The following is a 23844-nucleotide window of genomic DNA, read 5'->3' on the forward strand; positions in this document are numbered from 1 at the left end:
CCTTCTAATAGGTTCCTTTAACTACATGTGTAATTTATAAGCGATTTCATCTCTAATTCTTGGCACTATCAATACACTGACTCCAAGTTTGACTCCATTCTGCAAAATATACTAAAAGTGTGTAGCAGAGCAGTAATAGCGTGGCATTGTGGCATGAATTGCTTAGAGTAACAGAATCTAGCAAAGAAAGTGGTGACTTCTCTATTTTCAAAAATATACTGTTTAATGCGTTTCTTTAGCCTTTTTCGGAGCGAAAAGGTTAAAAATGTCCTAGGGGTGAGGGGGTGGTGCCATTTGGATGACAGAAGGGAGGGCGGAGGGGTGATGAGGGATGGTGTAAGTCGGCAAACAGCGTAGGGGTGCCATTCCGCTCTGGGGCATAAGTCTACTTTTTAATGGTTTGGGTATCTACTCTTCTTGCAAGATGAGTTACTTATCTTCCAACCTCTCCCATTAGGTGTAAGTGCATAAGACGAGCACCATTATTTACGTTGCACCCACGTGTGCGTCCGTGTTCAATTAAAATTGGAGATTCCCCATGGACTCCCGAAGTCTAGCTTGTAACATACGATGGTGTCATCTATATTAAACCTGGTCACGGAAATCTTGAATATCTTCTTGAAAAACAACGAACTTCTTATGAGCGAAAAGGTTAAAAATGTCCTAGGAGGTCGATGAGGGACTGTTGCCACATGGGTGATGGAGGGGGGGGGGGAGTAGGTGCAATGTTAAGGTAATGTGCAGTGGTTTGTGGGGTATTATGATAAGCTTGGGTTGAAAAAGTTGAATCAGCGGATTGAGGTATAAATTTTATTATGAATTTACTGAACAATGTCATAGGTTTGATGAAGAAGTGTAAGGGGGGACAATCAAGTAATGTAATGGTGGTTGGGTTTCTTTCGGGGTATTAATCTCTACAGCGTAAAAGTAAAGCGGGATGCGTTACAGAATTTTTTCCATAGAGAAGGGTGAAACTCTAACAATTACTCAAAGCAATAGTGCATTTCGTATGAATTCGTTCAAAGACACCACTTAAAACGCTTTAAATGTACCACTAATATCAGCTCGCCCTCTCAAAATGATTGTTACGGGGCGGGTGGATGGGCCATATAATGTGAGGATATTGTGAAATATTCATAAGTTTAACTCAAAGAAATAGATATTTCCATTAGAAGTCCTTCATAGATACCTCTTAAAATGCTTTAAATCTATCTCTAATATCACTTCTCTCCCCCATATAATCGTCTGCTAGGTCCCATACCTTTCTTCTATTCATGCGTGTTTTTGTTTTTATTTTCCATTGCAATGTCTTGTCTCGAAAACTTTGTGTTTTCATAATTTCCATAATTGCATATTTGTCTCGGGAACAATAATTTCTCGAAAAAGAAATTTCCCCTTTGCGCGTTTTCATATTTTTGCTGAAAAAATGCCCCTCTGGGTTTCATGTTAGGATGTGTTTTTTTTTTTATAATAGATGGTCTTTTGTATATATTATGATAAGCCGATTTTCACGTTTTATTTTTTTTGTCGTGTTTTTAATTGCTATTTTTGTGTTTTTCATATTGTTTGTAAATTTGATTTAAATAATAGAACTTTTATTTAAAAAGCCTGTGTTTTTAAAATTTATTTCTTAGGACGATTAGAGAAATTACATAATCTAAACGTGAATTTTCCTTTTGTCGTTTTAAATACCTTAACAGCTATTGTCTCTGAAAATCAATATTCCCCCGTCTTTGTGCGAAATGTCACAGGTGCATGGAAAAACAATGGCACTTGCTAGGGAATATCTGTGACATCATGGGGATTGTGTTATTTACTGAAAATATTTTTCTAACACAAAAAATTGAAAAATAGATTGGTGGTTCTCTCGGCTAGAGTGAGTTCCTATTGGAAGAAAATTGCCCTTTCGAGTCGTTGCGGAGTCATGAACTCAAGAAAAAAAGGAACAACTAAAGAAAAAAAAACGTTGAACGTTTTGGGTGAAAATTAATATGCCAAAAAAGGTATTTTCTAACATTGATGTATGCCAACATTGCTTAAGATGCTCTGGCCTTACATAAAGTTTGTGCCGCTATTAAGTTAAAGAAAGAAAACCGTTTCGAGTATTTCGGGTGAAAAATGAAAATGTCAAAAAAGTATAAAGTGATAGTCATGGTTACACTGTCATCAAATAATATGTTTTGTGATTGCTTTACAAGCAGGGATTTCCCCATGGGGTCCTTTTACATGGTTGCATAAAATTGCGTCAATCATATTACACTTGATCGTTTAAAACGGGGTGTGTTTTGACGTCGTTGAAGTCCGGAGGGGTGTTTCATGGGATTCTCGCCAACTGTATTCCCTTTAATAGAACCGGTATCCACGTTGCACAAGTTTGACGGTTTGAGTGGCTGGTAGCTCCACAGACTCCCCATGTGACCCTTTAAGATCTCAAATTAATTTCCTATTATTACTATTTGTCTACTATCCCCACCATTTTCCAATTAATCATACTGAAACATCCAGGACTATTGCCAGGGGTGAGTATCTTGCTATGGTGTGCTTTGACGTTAGAAGACTCTCATAGAAATGTACTGGGGTGTGTCTCTTGACGTAACAGGGCTCCGTTTAAAATACAATACTATTTTCCCTATCCGTGTCTTGATGCCAGAGGGCATTTCGTGACATAACAGGGCATGTTGCAGAAATCTTATTGGAAAAGGTACTATTTTCCTGTAAAATGGCGTCTAAGGTTTTGATAGATAAACAATAGAGGGAAATAAAAACACCTGGATTCCACAAAAGCTGTTTAGATATGTATAGGGGAAAAGAAGATGGAAGTCTGCCACTTGGAAAACAGGGCTCTCGTTGAAACACACAGGGGTGTTGTGACGTTAGAGGGCATGCGTTTCAAATCCAATACTATTCTCCTATGGCTGCCGTGACGTCAGAAGACTCTGGTAGAACCAGCTAACCACGTTGCACTGGTGCGAGGGGTTAAGAGCTCTACTTCTATTTTCATTTTTTAAGCAAACCAAAATATTAGTTACCATTCATGAGTCAGCGTCAGATGGTATTTTTTTTTTCACTAGACAGTTTTTTTTTTCTAAACGAGTTTTTCAACTTTTGGTTACTATGGGCTGTGGTTCACTCTTTACTAGGTAGCAGCTACTGCTGGAACCATAATAAACCTTGCCGGAAAGTTATCTCAACCGTAATAAATAAAGCAGTATTTGAAACACCCACTTTTTGTCAATAAGATTCAACACAGAATCCAAATGGCTATTGACATGAACTGATTTTTGATCCCAAGATAAGGGTCTTAAAAACAAGAAACAGACATAGTTATTAAAATGAAAAACAAGGACACAATAGAATAGTTTCTTATATAATATAAGAAATTAATATCTTTTTTACAAATATTTATTACCACTATCTAACCCTTCCTAGGCACTATTGGCCTTATAGGCTGTAATCTGGCAAAAAATTAATTTTATCGTTTCAACAAAGGTCGTTTTCGAAAATAAATGAAAAAAAAAAGTTTTAAAGATATCAGAAGACATAAATAAAATCCGGTTTGAACGTTTAATTTAGATGATTAAGCTGTTTCAAAATATGTGCCATTTGTATTTTTTATTTATTTCTATGATCTTGAAATGGGGCTTTTTAGAAAATAAAGCGGATGGGACAGTTTATTTTTTATTTAATTACCAATGATATTTTTGGACAAAACGCTTTATACATATTTTGGCGACGCTTAAGAGTATAAATACGGAATTTATCACTAAAAATACCAATTCCTGGGAAATATATTGAGCATCGTTTAAAATAGGAAAATATTATTAGATCAAAACGGAGGATATTTACCTTAAAAGGGGCAGAAGTACTTTTATTTTATGTTCAGAAGAGCCCTCTCTTAATCATCTAGGACTATTGGTTTGATAAAATCATTACCAACTGTTCACCCATAGTATTTGTTAAAGGGCAATATGCAAATTTTTATTGGGGGGATTTTCCTCCGGGGTATTTTTCGAAAAGAGAATTTTCTGTGGAGATTAATTTTCAGTGAAAATTTTCCACAGAGGAGGGAGGGGATTTTCCTGGAATGATTTAAAGACAATCGGAAATTAAATTAAAAATAACTGTTCGACTGAAAATATGGTGCAACGTTAAAATCTACAATATACAGAAAGTATTCAATTTGATATCTATCAATCAAATTTCCCCGGGGCTACCCCTTCTCAATCCCTCATTCTTTACCCAAGACTTTGCCTTTGTCTCAGATTTATTTTTAAGAAAGACTGCCGTTGGTGTTGAATGAGAGGTGTTTGCAAGGAACTTCAATAATTTAGCTTCAAGATCAAGAGATTGAGGTGGGGCCAACTTCACTATAATTCACACTCTTATCCCCTAATGTCAAAATATAAAGCCAAATTTATGCATTTAACAGATTTGCGTTTTTTTCTAAGTTTTTAAGATAAGGTATAGTTTGGGATAGTTCTCAGTTTTAGGGTTGCGTGTTACGTCCAGTTAAATAGATTTTGGTATTAGTGCACAGTTGAGGCTATTAAGAAGAAAAAATGCCAAAAAATCAATTCTTCTTCATGCCAAAAAATAAATTTTTCTTCCATAATATGAACAAAAATTGCAGTTACTACATTTTGACGGTACTTTCAGTATAATTCAACTTCTTTTTCCCTAATGTGCAAATATAAAGACAAATTTAAGCATTTCACAGATTTGCGGGTTTTGCACAGAAATGCTTTGAGAAGGATGCTGCACTTTTGAGCTCGCCGCTCGAAGAAATTTGGTCAAAAGCACAAGGGAGATCGTCGTGGAGAGGCACTGCTTTCGCCTTATGTGCCAGCCGGCATGGGTAGACCAAAGTCTAATTAATTTGACAAAATACCTTCCCAGTACATTTTTTAAAAATAAAAGCATAACATTTACAAAAACAGTTAATGATCTGAAAAATTATCATACAGAAGGGGAAAATCCTTGACTGAAAAAAAAGCGGGAATTGAACGCAAGACGCTCTACTTTGAACTCCAACATACTACTAACTGAACCACGCCTCTAATAATTGAATTTGATATATCTGTGTTTGTAGGACCTTAAATGTGTAGCTTATTAAGGGGTCTTGGAGGAGGAACATACAGAAGGGGTTCATCCAAACCTCCAGTTAAGGGTTTTGGATCATAATTTTTACAATTATACCATTTTATACTTCCAAGCTTTTCAACTTAAGAAGTGACACCAAAAGCGTTGTTTTTAGTCCTATAGGCTATCATACTCAAATAGTGGGGGCCCTATTGATTCAAGCAGCCCAATAGAAGAATGTTCAAGAGGCCCAAAACCAGAATAATATGGGATTTGGAGCGGCCCATTAGGTGTAGAGCTCTTAATCCCTCGCACCTGTGCAACGCGGTCAGCTGTTTTTACCGGATTCTTCTGACGTCACGGTATCCAGAGGAAAATAGTATTAGATTTAAAACCGATGCCCTCTATCATCACAACACCCCTCTTTGTTTCCAAGAGAGCCCTGTTTTCCAGGTGGCAGACCTAGATAACATCTTGAAAATATCTTTTTTTCCCCCATACATGTCTAGACGGCTTTTCTGTAGTTCAGGTGTTTTTATTTCCCCCTATTATTTTCCTATTCAAAACCTTAGATGGCAATTCAATTGGAAAATCGTCCCTCTTCCAATAAAATTTCTGCAACATACCCTGTTACGTCACGACATGCCCTTTGACGTCAAGACACGAATAGGAAAGATAGAATTTGATTTTAAATGGAGCCCTGTTACGTCACGCGACACACCCCTGTATTATTCTATGAGAGTCTTCTAACGTCACAGCACACCCTGGCAAGATTCCCACCCCTGCCAAGAGTCCTGTATGTTTCAGTATGATTAATTGGAATGTGTTCGGGACAAAATACAAGTAGTAATAATAGGAAATTAGAGTGAGATCTTAAAGGGTCAGAAAGGGAGTCTGTGGCACTACCGCCCCTCAAGCTGTCTCCCATGTGCAACACGGTCAGCGGTTCTATTAAAGGGAACACAGTTGGAAAAACTCCCATGAAACACCCCTCTGGACTCTAATGAAGTCACAACACACCCCGTTTTGAACAGTCAGGTGTGATATGCTTGACAGAATTTTATGTAACCATGTGACAGGAATCCATGGGGGAATCCCCGCTTGTATCGTAATGACAACATTCATATTATGTGATGTAAATTCAACCACTACTGTCACGTAATGCTAGATTGACATTTTCATTTTTCGCCCGAAGCACTCAAAGCATTTTTTCTTTATTTAAATTAATGGCGGCACAAACTTTATGCAAGGCCAGCGCATCTTTAGCAATGTTGGCATACATCACTGTTAGATAATACCCTTTTAGTCATATTATTTTTCGACCGAAATAATAAACGCTTCTGTTTTCTTTCTTTAGTTGTTTCTTTTTTTCTTTTGTTCTTGACCCCACCAGGACTTGAAAGGTCAATTTTCTTCCAAGGGGAATGCGCTCTAGCCGAGAGAACCACCAATATATTTCCAATGTTCTGTATTAGAGAAATAATTTTAATAAATATTACAATCCCCTTGACATCACAGGTAATCCCTGGCAAGCTCCATTTTTTTTCCAAGCACCTGCAGCATTTGGCACGAACACGAGGGAATATTGATTTTCAAAAACATTCGCTGTCAAGGTATTTATAACGACAAAAGGAAAATTCACGCTTAAATTATGTAAACACTCTAATCGTACTAAAAAATAAATCTTAAAAACATAGGCTTTGTAAATAAAAGTTCTATTATTTCAATCAAATTTACAAACAATATTAAAAAACACAGAAAAAAAGCAGTTAAAAACATGACAAACAAAAATAAAATGTGAAAAGAGGCTTTTCGTAATATATACAAAAGACCTGTTTTCAGAAAAAAATTTCAGGCATTTTTCGGGGCATTTTTTCAGAAAAAATATGAAAAAGCGTAAAGGGGAAATTCTTTTTCGAGAAATTATTATTCCCTTGACAAATTTGCAATTAGGGAAATTATGAAAATACAATGTTTTCGAGACAAGACAATAAAATGGAAAAATGCAAAAACACGCATGAATGGAAGATAGGTATAGGACCCAGTAGACAATTCTACGTGGCGGAGAGAAGGGATATTAGAGGTACATTTCAAGCTTTTCATGAGGTATCGATGAGGGACTTTTAATGAAAATATCCATTTCTTTGATTTAAACATATGAATTTTTCACAAAATTCTGATAATTTACGGCTCCCTCCCCCCCAGTCTCATTACAATCATTTTGAGAGGGTGAGCTGATTTTCGTGGTATATTTAAAGTGTATTAAGAGGTATCTTTGAAGGACTTTTAATAAAATCTTCCGTTCCTTTTAATAATTGTTAGATTTTCTCCCTCATCTATGAAAAAAATTCTTTAACACCTGCCCCTTAAATTTGAAGCTGTAGTATATGATACCTCAATAGACACCCCACCACCATGACACTACTTGACTGTCACTCCTGACACTCCCTTCATCATTCCTAAGACATTTTTCACTTTTTTTATAATAAAATTATACCTCAATCCGCTTAATCAAGTTTTTGCAACCCAAGCTTATCCTGATGCCTCACCAAACACTTCACATCACCATGGCATTACACCTTAACCCCCCATCATTCATGTGGCATCAGTCTCTCATCTATAATCTAGGACATTTTCAGCCTTTTCACTCAGAAAATAAGCCAAAGAATCTAAATTAAACACTGTTTTTACTTGAACAGCGGAATTCGGCATTTCAACCATTTCTACATACAATGGCACGCTATTAATGTTTTGTGTCAACCCTCTGACAAAGCCCCATCTCCCCCTAGACACCTGTAAGACACTTCTTGTTTAAAATTATACTTTATTGTAATAAGGGCTTACTCACTAATTTTATAAAATTTTCCATATTAAAAAGTTTTCCTGTCTTTTTACTTCTCTAGTCTACCTTTGTCTTTTCAGGTTCCATATCTCTCTCCCCCTTATTTTTACAAGATTCTGCCCCCTCCCCTATGGATAATGTTATATTATACCATTTCAACGTTTGATTGGCTATTTCACTTTTCTAGTCTACCTTTGTCTGTTCAGGCACCATGCTCCCTCCCCCTAGTTTTAAAGTCTCAGCCCCCCTAAAAAATAACCAAAATAAGGTTGTTTTTTAACCTTTCAATCTAATAAAGACATTTTTTTTATTCTAAATCAAAATACTTTAAGTGGGTACTCACTAGTTCTTTGGGGTGGAGTCATCTATTCCCACTCTAAGCATCCCCCCGTTAGCTCCATTCATACCTACAATTTATGTTTTCCTTTTTCTAGGCCGAGATCAAACGCCTCAAATATCGAAACGCGCAAAGGGGGGATTCTATTTCAAGAAATTATTGTTCCAACCCACCCTGGCAGGCCACCCAGGATTCCAGTTGATCTAATATTTCTTCAGTATTGGCACGTTTCCTACCCGTTTTTGGCACGGTGTTTTTCTGGAAGATCCGTAGGATGTCCGTGTCCAGCTCTAATATGGATGACACGATCGTATGTGATCCAGGGGTCCATGGGGAATCCCCAATTGTAACCAAATAAGTACACACACGTAGGTGCAGCATAAATAACGGTACTCATCTTATGCAATGACACCTAACAGGAGAGGTTGGAAGACAAGTGGCTCATCTTGCGAGAAAAGTAGATACCCAAACAGTTAAAAAGTTTACTTATAGCCCGTGAGTGGAATGGGGCTACGACACTGTTTTCACACTGGAACCAGCCCTCATCACATCCCCTCCACTAGTTTATATTCCAAATAGAACCATTCCCTCACCCCTAGGAAATTTTCAACCTTTTCGCTCCAAAAATGAGCCAAATATTCACATTAAACAGTATGGTTTTGAAAACAGAGAAGTTGCCACTTTCTTTGCTAGAGTTTGACACTCTAAGCAATTCATGCCACATTGGCACACTATTACTGCTCTGCGACTAACTTTTAGTAAATTTTGCTGAATGAAGTCAAACTTGGAGTCAGCGTATTAAAAACACCAGGAATTAGAGATGAAAAGGCTTTTAAATTACAAATGTAGTTAAAGGAACTTATTAGAAGGAGGCTCTGAAGTTAGATTTTATTAATTTTTTGCTGAATAGAGTTGGAGTTGCTATACTGGAAATGTCTGGAGTTTTTAGTTGGGCGCTGTGCCACTGTTTTCGCACTGACAACATTCCTCATCACCACAACCCCCTCCATCACTCAAATGGCTCCATTCTCTCGTCCTTTGGACATTTTCAACCTTTTTGCTCTGAAAATAAACTAAAGAATCACATTAAACAAAATATTTTTGAAAAAAAAAGTCGCCCGTTTCTTTGCTAGAGTTTGATACTCTAAGCAATTCATGCCACAATGCCAAACTCTTACTATTCTGTGACACAATTCTAATAATTTTTGCTGAATGTAGATGAACTTGGAGTAAGCGTATTGAAAGCGCCAGGAATAAGAGATGAAATTGCTTATAAATTACAAATGCAGTTAACGAAGCCTATTAGATGGAGGCTCTCAAGTTGGAATTTTATTAATATTTTGCTGAATAGAGTTGGAGTTGAAGTAGCAATATTGAAAATATCTGGAGCTCTAGTCAAATCGGTTATAAATTACAAATCTAGTTAAAGGAACCTATTAGAAGGAGGCTCCACAGTTAGACTTTTAGTAATTTTTTACTGAATATCGCCAGACTTGGAGTCGTCGTATCGAAAGTGACAGGTATTAGAGTTGAAATCGCTTATATATTACAAAACTAGTTAAAGGACCCTATTAGAAGGAGGTTCTGAAGTTCGAATTCTATTAATTTTTGCTGAATGGAGCTGGAGTTGGAGTCGGTGTATTGAAAATGTCTTTAGCTAAAGTTGAAATCAGTTATAAATTAAAAATTTAGTTAAGAGAACCTTTAAGAACTGGGCCCTGAAGTTGGAGTCATAGAAATTTTTTCATCAAAGATAACAAATATTCTCTTCGAAGTAAGAACGTTTTTCCTTAATAGTAATAAGCTTTTACTTCATAATATCAAATTTCTCTTGGAAGAAATATTTTTTTTTCATGATAGTAACAAATTTTTTCTAATATCTACAAGGTTACCGTAAGTTAAGATATTTCTCTGAAAAGTAACATTTTTTGTTTATGATACAAGTTTTCTGTTATAAGTAACAAGTTTTTCTTAGCACTAACAAATGTTTTCATCGTAGTTACAATATTATTCCTTAATACTGACAAACTTTTACTTAACACTACCAAACTTCACTTGGAAGTAACAAGTTTTTTCTTAATATTAATAATTTTTTTTTAGAAACAACAAATTTACCTTCAATGTTAACAAATTTCTCTTAGAAGTAAAAATTTTTCATCAGTGACAACAAGTTTTCTGTTAGAGCTAGCAAGTTATCCGTCAAAGATAACAAATTAATCTTAGAAGTAAAAATTTTTTCATTTATGATAACAAGTTTTATTTCTTAAGTAGCAAGTTTTTCTTAACAGTAACAAATTTTCACTTCGAAGCATCAACCTTTTCCTTAATACTAAGAACCTCTTACAAAACACTTACAATTTCTTTTGGAAGTAACAGATTTTTTCTTAAAAGTACCAAATTTTTTATAATAGCATCAAGTTATCCCCAAAATATAATAAATTTCTCTTAGAAGTAACAATTTTTGCGTCTTTGATAACAAGTGTTCTGTTAGAAGTAGCAAGTTTTTCTTAACACTAACAAATTGTCTCTTTAAAGTAACAACTTTTTTCATTAATAATAACAAGCAATTACTTAACACTATCAAATGTCTCTTAGAAGTAAAGGGTTTTTTCTTAATAGTATACATTTTTTTCTAATAGTACCAAGTTTTCTGTCAAAGACAACAAATGTCTCTTAGAAGTAACAATTTTTTCGTCAGTGATAACAATTTTTCCGCTAGAAATAGCAAGGTTTCGGTCAAAGATAAAAATTTTCTTAGAAATTATCTAGTGTGAAAAAAAAATATATATATATGTCAAGAATTGGAGAAAAATTTGTTATGAACCTTATATTTCCTAAGAATTCATGTGAGCGACGTCATACTTGTATTTATTTTAAAAGTATAAATTATGTAATTTTTTCAAATGCAGTGGTCTTAGCGTTATTAGTATCTATGACGCAATAAAAATTGCATAAGACGACAAACTTCTCAGGACATCAAAAGAAAAAGGCATGGAACAAGAAATAGCAACAAATCACGTTGTATTGCGAACACAAATTTGACTTAAAACTAAAGAATAACGGAACACTTATGCTAAAGAGGAGTTTTAACATTTGAGAAAGTTTCGATTGAACAAGGAACGTGTTAAGAAGAAAGGGTGAATCAAATTCACGACAGAAATTTCAAAATCAACTGTAATGGATAATTTCCCACCCCATTATTCAAACTAAATAATAAAGCAATAACTATGCAAAATTTAGATATTTTATTGGAATTAGAATTGGGAATTGGGCTTAGGAATTGGATATACACGATTTTTCGAACAAGCAATAACGTCGTGCAACATATGACGCATTAAAATGATGCGCAAGCAAAACCTGCTGCTAGAAGATATTCGAAAACCAGGATCACAATGAATACATCGATTCGTAGATGAAATTCGCGATTAGGAGAGAAGCAACAGTGAGAATTACAATGAGTTCCAGAAAAAAAATCATATTAAATGGATGATTCTGTTATGCGCTTTTTGCTAGAATTGTATGCTTTTTTAGTACATTTCCTAGGTTGGTTTCTTAAACTTGACCTGAGTCCAAGATTTCAAGAAGAAGGTCGAATTATCTGCAGCTAGAAGACCAGCGAAACTAAAACTTTAAATAGATAAGCCTGCCTCATGCTGAGTGCTCGGGCCAGGCCTAAACATTGGCTACAGAATTTTTCTTAAAACTGGCATGGTGAAATTTCTGGCCACAAAAACGATCTTAATAAATCACAATCTTAAGGAATATAGATATAATACCACTCTTTCTTCATCAGAAATTTGTTTTAGTGATATAAAATGGAGACATGTTTTAGTGAATAAAAGGGTATATTCTTGTTGCATCTGGTATTTGTTTATTTTACAATTGAATGTATATCCCACCTTGCTTCTGTATAGTTACGGCTAAATCTATATCCAAAAGGGTAAAAAAATATTAACAAAATATTCAAATTCACTTGAATTTTTTTCTGAATCGTCTTTACCTGTTAACATTTTATAATAATGTGGCAGTTTCAGTTTTGCAACTTTTTTCCAATCTCTACCTTGTTTAAAATATTTATTTTGAATAAAAATATCATCACCAGGATGCAACTCATTTCGGAATGTATCATAATGAGAGTATCCTTGAAATTCAGAAATGAACGTATAGTTTTCTCTCAAATTGTTTGATTTACCGTAAAAATTTATCAAAAGAACAGCTATATCAATTTTCTTAAAAGGAAGTGTTTTCAAAATTTCAAGCTCTGCACCTTGCACATCTAATACCATTAAGTCTATTACGCTTGTATTAACTGCTAGTAAAATTGAATATAGTGGTAAGCACTGAGCTTCGACTGGATCTCCAGTGATTATATTCTGTAGCTTTAAGGCTGTCCCTCTGAGATCATCCTTAGAAACATAACCAGGTGCATCATTGAAAACTGAAAGAAATTCGCACAATAACGGTCATTGAAAAAAATCTATTAGGAAAATTGAATGCTAGTCCATAATGGTTAGTATGAATAATTACTTTCATTTTAATTTCAGATAGTGTCACTAAATCAACATCTATTTGGAGCAGATTTACTAAGTAAGAGCCTAATAATAAAAATAAAACGAAAATTATTTTACCCTAAAGTCGAACCAGAATTCTTGCAAAATTTTCGAGCGTTTTGAAGGCACAAATACAAAAAAAATATATTCTAGAATTTGATTGTGCTCGTTGTAGGCCATTGTAAAACTCAAGTAATTGGGATGTATACACCGAAAAAAACTACCAAATACTTTTTCTGAAAGAAGAACAGTTAGTTTGGACACTTACATCTTTCTACAAATAGGTTACATTTGAAATAAACCTAAAATTGTTATAATAGTCTTAGCCTTTGAGATCCAAGAAAAAGTAATATCCTAAGTAATAAAAATATTCGTAGGCTTTAAAATCAAGAATATATTTTAGTTGTTTCTGTTTTGCAAAAAAAAAAATGTAATATACAGGAACTAGGCTACAATAGTTAAAAAAGAGGATATTATAATCAGAAGTATTTCAAACTCTGTAGCCTGTAGATTAATTGTAGATTCATATATGTAAGCGAGGTAGTCTGAGCCAGATGAGACATTATGATTTTAGTAAAAACTTCTTAACCTGCCAGTGAGACTTAGACTAAAATGCTTGGAAGTTTAAAATTGCAAGTATATGAGAATATCTTAAATTCATACTTATTCAGAAAATTCTACACAACATCTTAGATAATAAATTAAAAATTTCTAAAGAATTTGCAGAATTTGTTCAAGGAAAATAAAATCTTAGATGGAGATTTTGGGCAGTATTTAAGGAAGCTAATTATTTTCTCTGCAACTCTAACAAAATGATGCATAGCCCTTTTTTGACTAAACTTGCATTGATAGTAATTTTCATTGATTTTATAGCTTGAATTATTAAATGACTCTATTTCGGCTCGTCTTTTTAAATAGGTCCCTGCTCTTCCTTCGAAACATACTGAAATTTTTGGTTAAACATCAAGATTTTAAACAGTTTACAAGAAATTTTTGAACTCATTGGGCACTGGAAAAAAATTTTCCAATAGATAGAAAACAGATGATAGGTTTCAGTTATTCATTCTGAAGCCGACCTGACTCCTCATCTTTTAACAACTTTGAATACAAGAATACTGAACGATTATTTATTTACAAAAATTGTATGGAACTGTTATTGTTGTAAGTGCTTGTTAGTGGAAATAAATGCTTTTAAGGATAATTTAGAGCATTAAACAGAACATCAACTACATTCGTTCCTGATTTCTGTTTCATTGGTTCAAATTTTACTTAAGATGTAAGCATGCCCTGAAATTTTAAAGCAGATGCGTTACAAAAAAATCGGAGCATTTCAGAATCAGAATCAATTTAATTACATTTGTCTTTTAAAGTCTGTTGCTCTTAACAAGCTCTGGTCGGAACCGTCGATTCTAAGTTTAAAATCCGTTTAAAGTCCCCTTCGTCCGTCCAGCTCAACCTTAAAATTCAAACTTGACCCTTAAGCTGTTAGCTTCCGCTCCTGATTTATTTCAGATTTAGTATTTTGATAACTAGATCATAGTATCTCTTGGTTAAGCTCTGCTATTTCCCCGAGACGAAAACTCAGTATCTATTTTCTCTTCAAATTTTTTTAGTTATGCCTTAAACCACTCCCAATCTACTTCATTAGTGCAATTTTTCTTAATTTGACACTGCAGAGTGCTTTTTATATCTTCCACTGCATTATCGGGCGTATTTTGATACTTTACGTGTCTTAGGATTTTTTTGTGTGCCAAAAATGTAGTTATGTAAGAATTTGACGTGGTCATTGGTTTGGACCACCCCTCCTCCTAAGACTTAATTTGATGTCTCTCTTCCAGTCCTTCTTTCTTTAAACTGTGCCTTAAAAAGTGTTTTAAAACAGAAAAAAAAATTAAATTCCCTCTAACAATACTTCCTCCTTGAAACTGTGCGCGAAAAAGTTTTGTAAACTATTCTCAGGCCCATTAAAAGGTCATCTCTTCACTCCCAACATGTAAATATCTCCAAAAGATTCTAGCTAATTAGACACATAAGCTGAAAACAGCCTTTTTCATAACAAAATAATTGTATTAACAATAAACAGATTGCATAGTTTACTACCCTTATCCTAGGGGCTGTATGGGGTATTTTTTCTCTGAAGATTTAATGATCCTGAACATTTAATGACCCTATGGATGTTTTTTTTTGCAAAATGGATATATCCAAATTTGCTTAAATTTTTTATCGGTCTGGGGTAGGGTAGGTACTATGGCATAGTTTTGGATAGCTTACTCTAAAATGAGCCTCGAATATTAAAAGGGTCAGTAGAACTTTGCATTGCCTATCTTATTACTCCTTCTTCCTTCATTGACTATTGCATCTTTGAAACTTAGATAAGCTGGAACGATGTTTTGTTTACCGATTTATCTCTAGCTCTTGCTTAGATCATATTTCAGAGAACAATTTAGTTGGCACGCCAACATAACTTAAATAGACCTAATTTAAACATAAACCATTTTAACTTGGGTTAAATTGTAACTTAGTGTAACTTAAAAATCAAAATTTAATTCTAAATAATCATTAGGTGATTTAAAATTAGAATTCCGTTCAGAGCGACTTTTGACTTACCAAAATGAAAACCTTAAGTAATAAAGTTGCTCTTTAACTTCTAAAGTTCTATATCCCTATTTTTAACAATCTTCGCATATCCTATCTTATTAAGTCCATTCAAACTTAAGACATCAACTAAGTTTGATATCTCTTAAGATATCATATTATATACGGTACATATCAACCATATGAATTTTCCAAAATTATAACTTTTTTTGCTCATTATATTCAAGATTATTTTAGGGAGAATTTGCTAACCTGCATATTAGACAACCTTTTATTATCTTTAGAAATGTTCAGTTTATGACATTTCTATAGATGTTAAAATGCATATTTTAAGTTTTCATATTAATCGTTATTTTCCATCGGTTTATTTTATGCTCAGGATAATCGTTGGGCTTAGTTCAAAATACCCATTTTCAACATTTTTTGAAAACTTCTTCTCGATAGATTCATTCAAACTTGATACATCAACCATATAAATTTCTTAATGATCATGGCATTTTTTGATTCATGATAATCTTAATCTTAATTGTTTTTGCAGAATCTGCCAACGTGTATATTACACAATCTTTTTTTTACCATTGGAGATGTCCACAATATCATATCTTTTTGGATACTAAAAAGCATATTTTAACTATTGTTGTTACTCGTTACTTTCCGTTGAATATCTAAGCTCAGGATAATCTGTAAATTTGCTTTGTTTTTCCACTTTACAGCATTCTTGGAAAGTTTCACCTCAATCAGTCCTACAAAGTTGAGATATTAAAAAAACAAATTTTTAACGATAATATCTTTTTTTATTCAGGGTATCTATAGTTTGAATTTTTAATCAGATTTTAACAATTAGGGTATAGGAATTTTCCTTGTGAAAAATAATCTTTAAAAGTTTGATATTGGAAAATTTTATTATATCATTAGAAATATTCCATTTATAATATCTTTTGAGGTATAAAATACATATTTTAAGTTTTGATAATGTTGTTTACTTCCCATTGAATGTTTAAATTCATTATCATCTATGAATTTAGTTCGATATTTTCCCCATTTGAAAGTCTTTGAAAGTTTAGTCTTGATATGTCAATTGAAACTTGAAATATAATCAATGTAAATTTCTTAATGATTGTTTCGGTCGTGTACATTTATTTCATGCTAATAAAGATTTTGAAGTTTTTGTCCGAATCTACTTACCTGTGTATTATCCAATCTTAAATAAAATACCACCATTTTGTTCAGCATAGTAGAACAGTCTTACAACTATGTCCTTAGGCAACTATTATTCATAATATATATATTCAAGTGGGACTAGTGGTCTCAGGGAGACTAAAAGTATGAGAAATCTACAATAAGGTATAATACAATAGAATACTTAGACGTTTACAATAATCCGATAATATTCCAAGGTATTTTTCTAATAAAATAATAAACGGGCAAAGGTTCGCCCTGCAAGTAAAAGAGTGTGTCTTCAGTCTCAAAAATCTGAAAATATATATGAAAAACCAACCGCATCCATCCCGGTCATTGACGTACTTAGCTAGGAAATTGGTTATTGAGCAAGTTCCTTTTAATCTTACACATTCCAGGATGTGTACCTTTATCCTAATAAAAAGTGGTATTTTCAAACTTTTTTTTTGCGTGTTAATAATTTTTTCTAAGTTCAAAATTTGACTTAATTAGAAAGATTCACCACAATACTTCCTATTTTGAGAAGTGTTGCCCAAACTCTAAATATTTCACTTTTATTGCAATAATCTGTTTAATTTTGTACAGAGTTCTTAAACTGCCATCTTAGGGTCATTTTGAGCATATACTCTCAATGGGTTTCTTTAAGGTCATGTTTATGGCCAAATATATGCCATGTCCTTTCTTTTAAGGATATCAATTTTTGGAATTTATTCTTGTTTCTCTTTTCTCTCTTTTTCTTTTGGTCTTTAAGACTGAAAAATTCTCTTTTCACCCTCATTCTTATGTGCATCTTCTGTTTTAGTATGATCCACAGTGGTTTAAGCATTATATTAGTGTTTTTGCTTAAATTAGATTTAAAGTTATATTTGAAACCATTTGATTAATTGAGTTTAAAGTTGATTTCTATTCATAATTTAATTTACCAGGATGATATGGTCAATATACCGTTTATATATTGTGGTTAGGAATGCTTTGGATCAATTTCATATAAAAATTTTGGTTTTTAAACTTTCACATATTTTTCTAACACAAAGCATTTTCACATTTTTTTCAATAATATAAAGCCATTAGGGCTACATAGAACTTTCTTTGATAATTTCTGATCCTAATTTAATATATGATTTTATCTCACTTTATTATGAACTGGTAGCAAAGTTCTTTAATACTGCATACAGTTTCCAAAATATTAGTTGACTAGTTATGGTTTTGTTTCTCATGGTCTGAGCAGTTTGTATCAGGACACAATTGAACTGGCTTTGAAATTTGCCACTTCCAAAAGTCCGTCAAAAAAATGATTGACAAATGGATCCGAAATGTTGTTACGAAAAATTTGGTTTCCAAAAAAAACTAAGGCTGTATCTAAAATAAATATTCACATTAGAATACAAATAAAGCATAAATTGTTATATTTATAGTTAAAAACGCTCAATTTTGTATATACAACTGCATTCTTTTTTTTGTTAAGCGTGAGAATAATTACTTTTAATTAAAACACGGTATAGACTAGCATTGGAATTAATTCCAGCTAGTGCTTTGTTAAATGCTTATAAAATATTAATACAGAATACTTCTTGAACTGTTATAAAAAAACAAAAATACTCAACAAATTAATTCAATATATTTATGTTGATAATTTAAAATGACTCAAGTTATGTTTTTACATAACGTAATTGTTTAAACACAACCAATAATTATGTATCCTTACAATTTTTTTTTGTCACTGCAATACTTGTTTTTTGTACAACTTTTTAATAAGTCCTTCAAGACATTTATATGATAAGTCTTAAACTGCAATTCAAATATTTACAAAAAAACTCTAACAAATAGATTTATACATTATAAAAGAAAACTGGGATTAGCCGCTATTTAAGGGCTTGGCAACAGTTCTTAGAATTCAAATTTATACATTTACAATTTTATAAGATAACAATTCCTTATTTATTAAAGGTTTTCAAAATACCTTCATAACTATATATATTTTGTCATTAACATTTGTTACCACTATATACATTTTCAGTATACGACTATATACATTTATTTTTTGCTTTTTTTAATCTTTGTTTTACAACTTTTCTTTGGCTCTATTTAAAAAGACAAACTTGTGTGAGTAGCTGTTTTTAGCTTACTCTATGTTGGTTTGTTTATACAAACCTTTGAGCTTTCTAATTCTTTTCGAATTTCAGCTACTTGAGACAGTTTAATAACGTATTCACCTGTAATCTCTTTTTTTTCGGATTTAACATCCATTTGGGACAAGGCTTCGTTCAGAGCTTAGATTTGATAAGCCCAAAGTTTAGCTATTAACATTTTTACCTGTTAAGACTTTATCAACGTACTTGTGCTTGCATCTAAGGTATACTTACCACCTATTTCTTCCGGTTGCCAAATATACATTTCCAGGTTCTCTTGTCTGACTGCTAATGCTGAAAGGACTGTTATGAGCCTGCACACAACAATAAATTAGTTATAGTACAGCCATATGTTTATTTGTAGTTTTCTTTTAGGCTATTCTCTTATCAAACATAGTGGCCCTTCTGCAAGAAATATACGTTGCCTTCATGGCATATAGTAATTTATTGTAAGACATACAAGTGATCATGACTATTTTCACTTTAAATTCCCAATTTTTGTGGTCTTGCCTTAAGTTTCAATTTCAACTTAGGTCTTTTAGGCTATTAATGTGCCTGTTTTTAATTTTTATGTCATGCTAGTCATTTTTCCGAAAACGACTCCTACATAAAAGAGCATAATTTTCCCTCACTCGCCCTGGAACACATCTCTAGTGTTTCTATTTAATCTAGGCCAGAGTTACACCACTGTCACGGTGGCTACCTAGCATAATATGCTATTTATTTTGTACTTATTTAGTACAAATATCTCGCACTAATCTCGTTCAGTCAGCTCAATGTGCCCGTATATCAAAGTCTAACCGACTCCATTCAATTTATTTTCCTTCAATTTTGTCTGGCTATATTTTAAACTTGAACCCATTTTTTCCTTTTTTTGATTATTTACTTTAATGAAGCCTAAGGTTTTTTCAAGTCATGTCAGTTTTTCAGTACAATAGGTCTTCTCTCAGTCTATATTTATATATGTCCAGTTTTATTCAATACATTTTACAAGTTTTTGTGACGATTGCCATTCTATGGTTATATTCGTTATCTCCTTATTTTTAAGGAGTAGGGGTTGTCTATTGCCGCAACCTTTATTTTTTGTGTTCAATGTCCAAAAGTGTTTATTTGGTGTTCTAAAAGCACTGTTTTCAGTTGATTTCTCGAGTACTTTTAGTTAAGTTTTGAGCTACATTTTCTAGCCCTCATTTGTTCACAAAAATGCAATTATTACGATATACTGGTTGCTAATTTATTTTAGTTTTAATAACTATTTTATTTTCCAAAGAAAGAGAGAAAATAATTCCCTTGGAAAGGCTAAATAACTTTGAATGCGGTGTTCACTACCTGTAGTTTATTCATAGACTTGAATCTGGGAAAATTATATGAATGAATTTCTGTTCATTACTGAATGTTTTTTCGTTGTGTAACGTTATATTTATTTATTTATATTTATATTTATTTTCAAAGAAAAAGTGGATAGGTTTAGTTTGTGTTAAGGTGTCAACAGGTATGGATTTGGGTGTTTGAGTTGGAACAGGTGACAACCAGTTGTTTAAACTAGGGATATATTGTGCCTGTTTGTTTGCTTCAGATCCAATTCATCGCTAGAGTTAAAAATATAACCTTGAACTACTGTGGTTTGCTTGTCACGATTGGGTTTAGTTTTGGCTTTTTTTTTATGGATTTTGTCATTGGCTTTCATCTGCTGCTAAGTTTTTAGGTTATAATTTATTTTTATCTTGCTTTTCGTTTCTTTTACCTAGCACCTTTTTTGTTTTCTAAGCTTGTTCTGAGTTTTGTTTTAATCTTTATAGCGCTTAATTATTATTTTTATTTTTTTCCTTTTGAACATTTTGTAACTAATAAACAAATTATTTTATTAGACTATAAATAATTATAATAAGATTACAGTCATGTTTGTACACATAGTCGGCACTCAATGTAAACCCCGGCTGTCATTTTCCTATCAGAATTTTTAAATCCCAGTCAAAAAAAATTTCTTTTTTTAAAGACCCTCCAAAATTTTTTTTCATTTTTCATTATATACATATCAAAAGAGTTGTCTTTTATTCTGATTCTGAATATATAATATTTATTAAGCTAACCTTAACCCATATTAAGTTAGAAAGCTGAACATTAATTACACTAGAAAACTCTTGACGTCTATTAAGTTCCAATTACTATGATTTGAGTAAAGTTATGTATAAGATTATTTTAAGTACATTTAAAAGTAAGTTATAAGAACTGTATCTTTTAACTATTTTCTTTTCCCAAAGTTATTATTACTTTAATTAAATACTAAGCAACTGGGCGCAACGCTAGTTCTCCATTTTCAGTTTCTCGATCTGAAGTTTGAATTCCAATTTTTTAATTTTTCATCTTTGTAATATTGGGCAAGTCTTCCCGTGGTCTCTATAGTGTGGCTTGCATGGTTCTTATTTTGAACGTAGTTTTGTTGCTTCGTTATTTGTGTTTAGCCTCTGTTCCTCTTGAAGTTTGGTTTTTACATTAGTGACTTATCAACTTTTGCTGCTGAAGAAAGAATTTGCTGCTATGCTTCTAGCTTCTTAACTTTTCTCCATAGTTTTTATCTTAAAGAGGTTTTTATTAACGAGGGCCCAAGTTAAGTTATATCTGTTTCTGTAGAAATATTATCGGTTTCACATTCTTTTAGCTCACATCTTGTAGATGGTGTTTGCTCCAAAAGCTATTTTTGTGTTAAGACTGTAGGTGAGTCTAGCGTATGAAATTCAGACAATTTTTGGCTTTCATCCAATTTTTCTTCTTCTTCGGACTTAACCTCTGGTTTTGTATCTCTTAAAACAGTAGGTTGTTTTGAAAATCTTCTCTGTCGCTTTCATCGGCAGTATCCAATGGGCATTGAACATCACCCCTTTTTTCGTGTTTGTTGAGGAAAGTTTGTAGCCAAAACTGGGCTAAATATTCCTTCCACGTATGCAAACTGTGGTGGTCGTTAAAAAGGTCACATAATTCTTGTGGCGTTCTGATATATGGTGGTGCAATTGTTTCATCTATTTATTCATCTGGAAAAATGGGCTTTGATTAACATGGTTTTTAGAAAAATCCTTTTTCCGTTCTATTATAGTGTACTATTTCTTCCTATTCGTTATACTGATGCTTTAGAACATAGGTTAAGTTATTTTGTAGAATTTTTACAATTCTCTAAGGTCTGTCTCATTTTGGTTTTAACTTTTTGTCTCTTCCAGGTTGTTTTTGTGTACATAGACCAAGTCTCCTAAACAATAATTAGTCTTATTTTGGCTGTTCCTGTCATATTTTTCTTTTTGTTCTGATCTCTCGCATCTTGTCCAAAATGGTGTTTCTTTTAAGCACTGAGAAACATATTCACACAGACATATTCGTTTTCATACACAAAACCTATTTTCCTGCCTTGCTGTATATTCGTCAAGCATTTTAATATATTTTATCATTTTCTATTTCTATCCAAATAAATTTTGGGATCTCTATAGATTTTGTAGCAAAATATGGCTGAATTTCTTTTCAATAATTTTGCGCTGAAGCATAACCCGTATGTAACTACAGAAAACTTCACGAAAAGAGTCCGTGATCATCCTAATTTGTCATTTTCCTGAATGTGCTATTGTGCTTCTGTGCATATACGCTTGCAATTCTGCTATGCCTTTTTGTCTCTAATTCGAAAAAGGTCCATATATGCATTGAAATGGCTTACTATATTAATAATAATTATGATGTATTTATTACCCACTATAAAAAAGAAGCGGAGTGTATCAAGAACAAAAAAAAGTAAACTCGCACACTGAACAATTATTTACATAAAACGACGTAAATTATGGTGCGCCATAAGAACTGCAGATACCGAAAGTTTTCCCGCAAGCACAGTCACTTTTTTTCGTAAATCGGTGAGGCCGAATCACGATATTAGATGCCGGTTCTGAAGCCATGGAGGGAGAAACAAAAGGTACCGAGAAAATTTAAAATAATAAGTCCGGATAGAATTCAGATCTTCAGGCTTCAGAATTGGAAGAAAACCAGATAAAAAAAGAATAGAAGGATCGAATAATGAAGAATATAATTTCCCAAGTGCTTTTCTATCGTACCTCCCTCTATTTGCAACAAATTTTGAATATCCTATCTGATTTTTTTTCCATTAGAAACTGTCAGAGCCCGAAGTGTTTTGAAATTATTAGTAATGTGAAGACAAAGCCACCAAAAAGAAGAGACACAGGGAATAGAGAAAAAACCACATTTAAGAGGGAGACTCGCACTCGAATTAAATGAAGTTTATTCGCACTTATAAACGTTCAACATAAGCTTAATTTGTCTGAACTGGTCTGAGTTCCAGCTGACAAAATGTGGGAGCCCAGCCCTAGAACGACTGCCAAGGAGAACATGGTCCACGTAAGCAAGATTCAAAACATCAATTTGATCATCAAGATTCAAAACATCAAGATTCAAAACATCAAAACATCAAAAACTCTTTACGCTAAAGTTCAAATTTTGTTCCAATTCTTTAAGAATGACCTCTTAATCACATAGGCCGTTAATTAGAATAAATAGAAGTGATGAAAGTACAGAAAAACTTTAGCATAAAGAGCGAGGTAATGGCTAGGGGGCGAACCCTATCATATGCGTAATAATTTCTGTTCGTTTCAAGTTTTGATGTTCCTCCTTACTTTCAGTCGAAACATTTTTTAAAACTAATTTCTGATCGTTCTCTTTAAATAATGCTGGGAAATCCAGTGCCCCCTTCATAGCAATGTCCCTTCCTTCCTGAAAACTTCCTCCATAGAAAGATACTCCCAAGTAACCTCTGACCCCTCCCCAGCTACCAGAAAAAATTCCCCCTGAAAACTTCTGTGTACTTCCCAATAACCAATGCTATGTGTAAACATGGGGCTACGTTCATAACTTGCAGACCTTCCCCCGGCGACTGTGGGGGATTAAGTCATCCTCATAGACATATTGTATTTTTTGACCATGTTGAACAAAATGGTTACCTCAAAATTTTGATCAGGTGACTTTGGGTAAAAAATGAGCGTGGGAGGGGCCTAGTCACCCTCCATTTTTTGATCACTTAAAAACGGCACTAGAACTTTTAATTTCTGTTTGGATGAGAAGGCAAAGATAAAAGGAAAGGAGCAATAC

This window comes from Artemia sp. Qi Xiang Cuo, chromosome 4 (assembly GCF_049724085.1).
Source record: "Artemia sp. Qi Xiang Cuo chromosome 4, ASM4972408v1, whole genome shotgun sequence".
In the NCBI taxonomy this organism is placed as follows: domain Eukaryota; kingdom Metazoa; phylum Arthropoda; class Branchiopoda; order Anostraca; family Artemiidae; genus Artemia; species Artemia sp. Qi Xiang Cuo.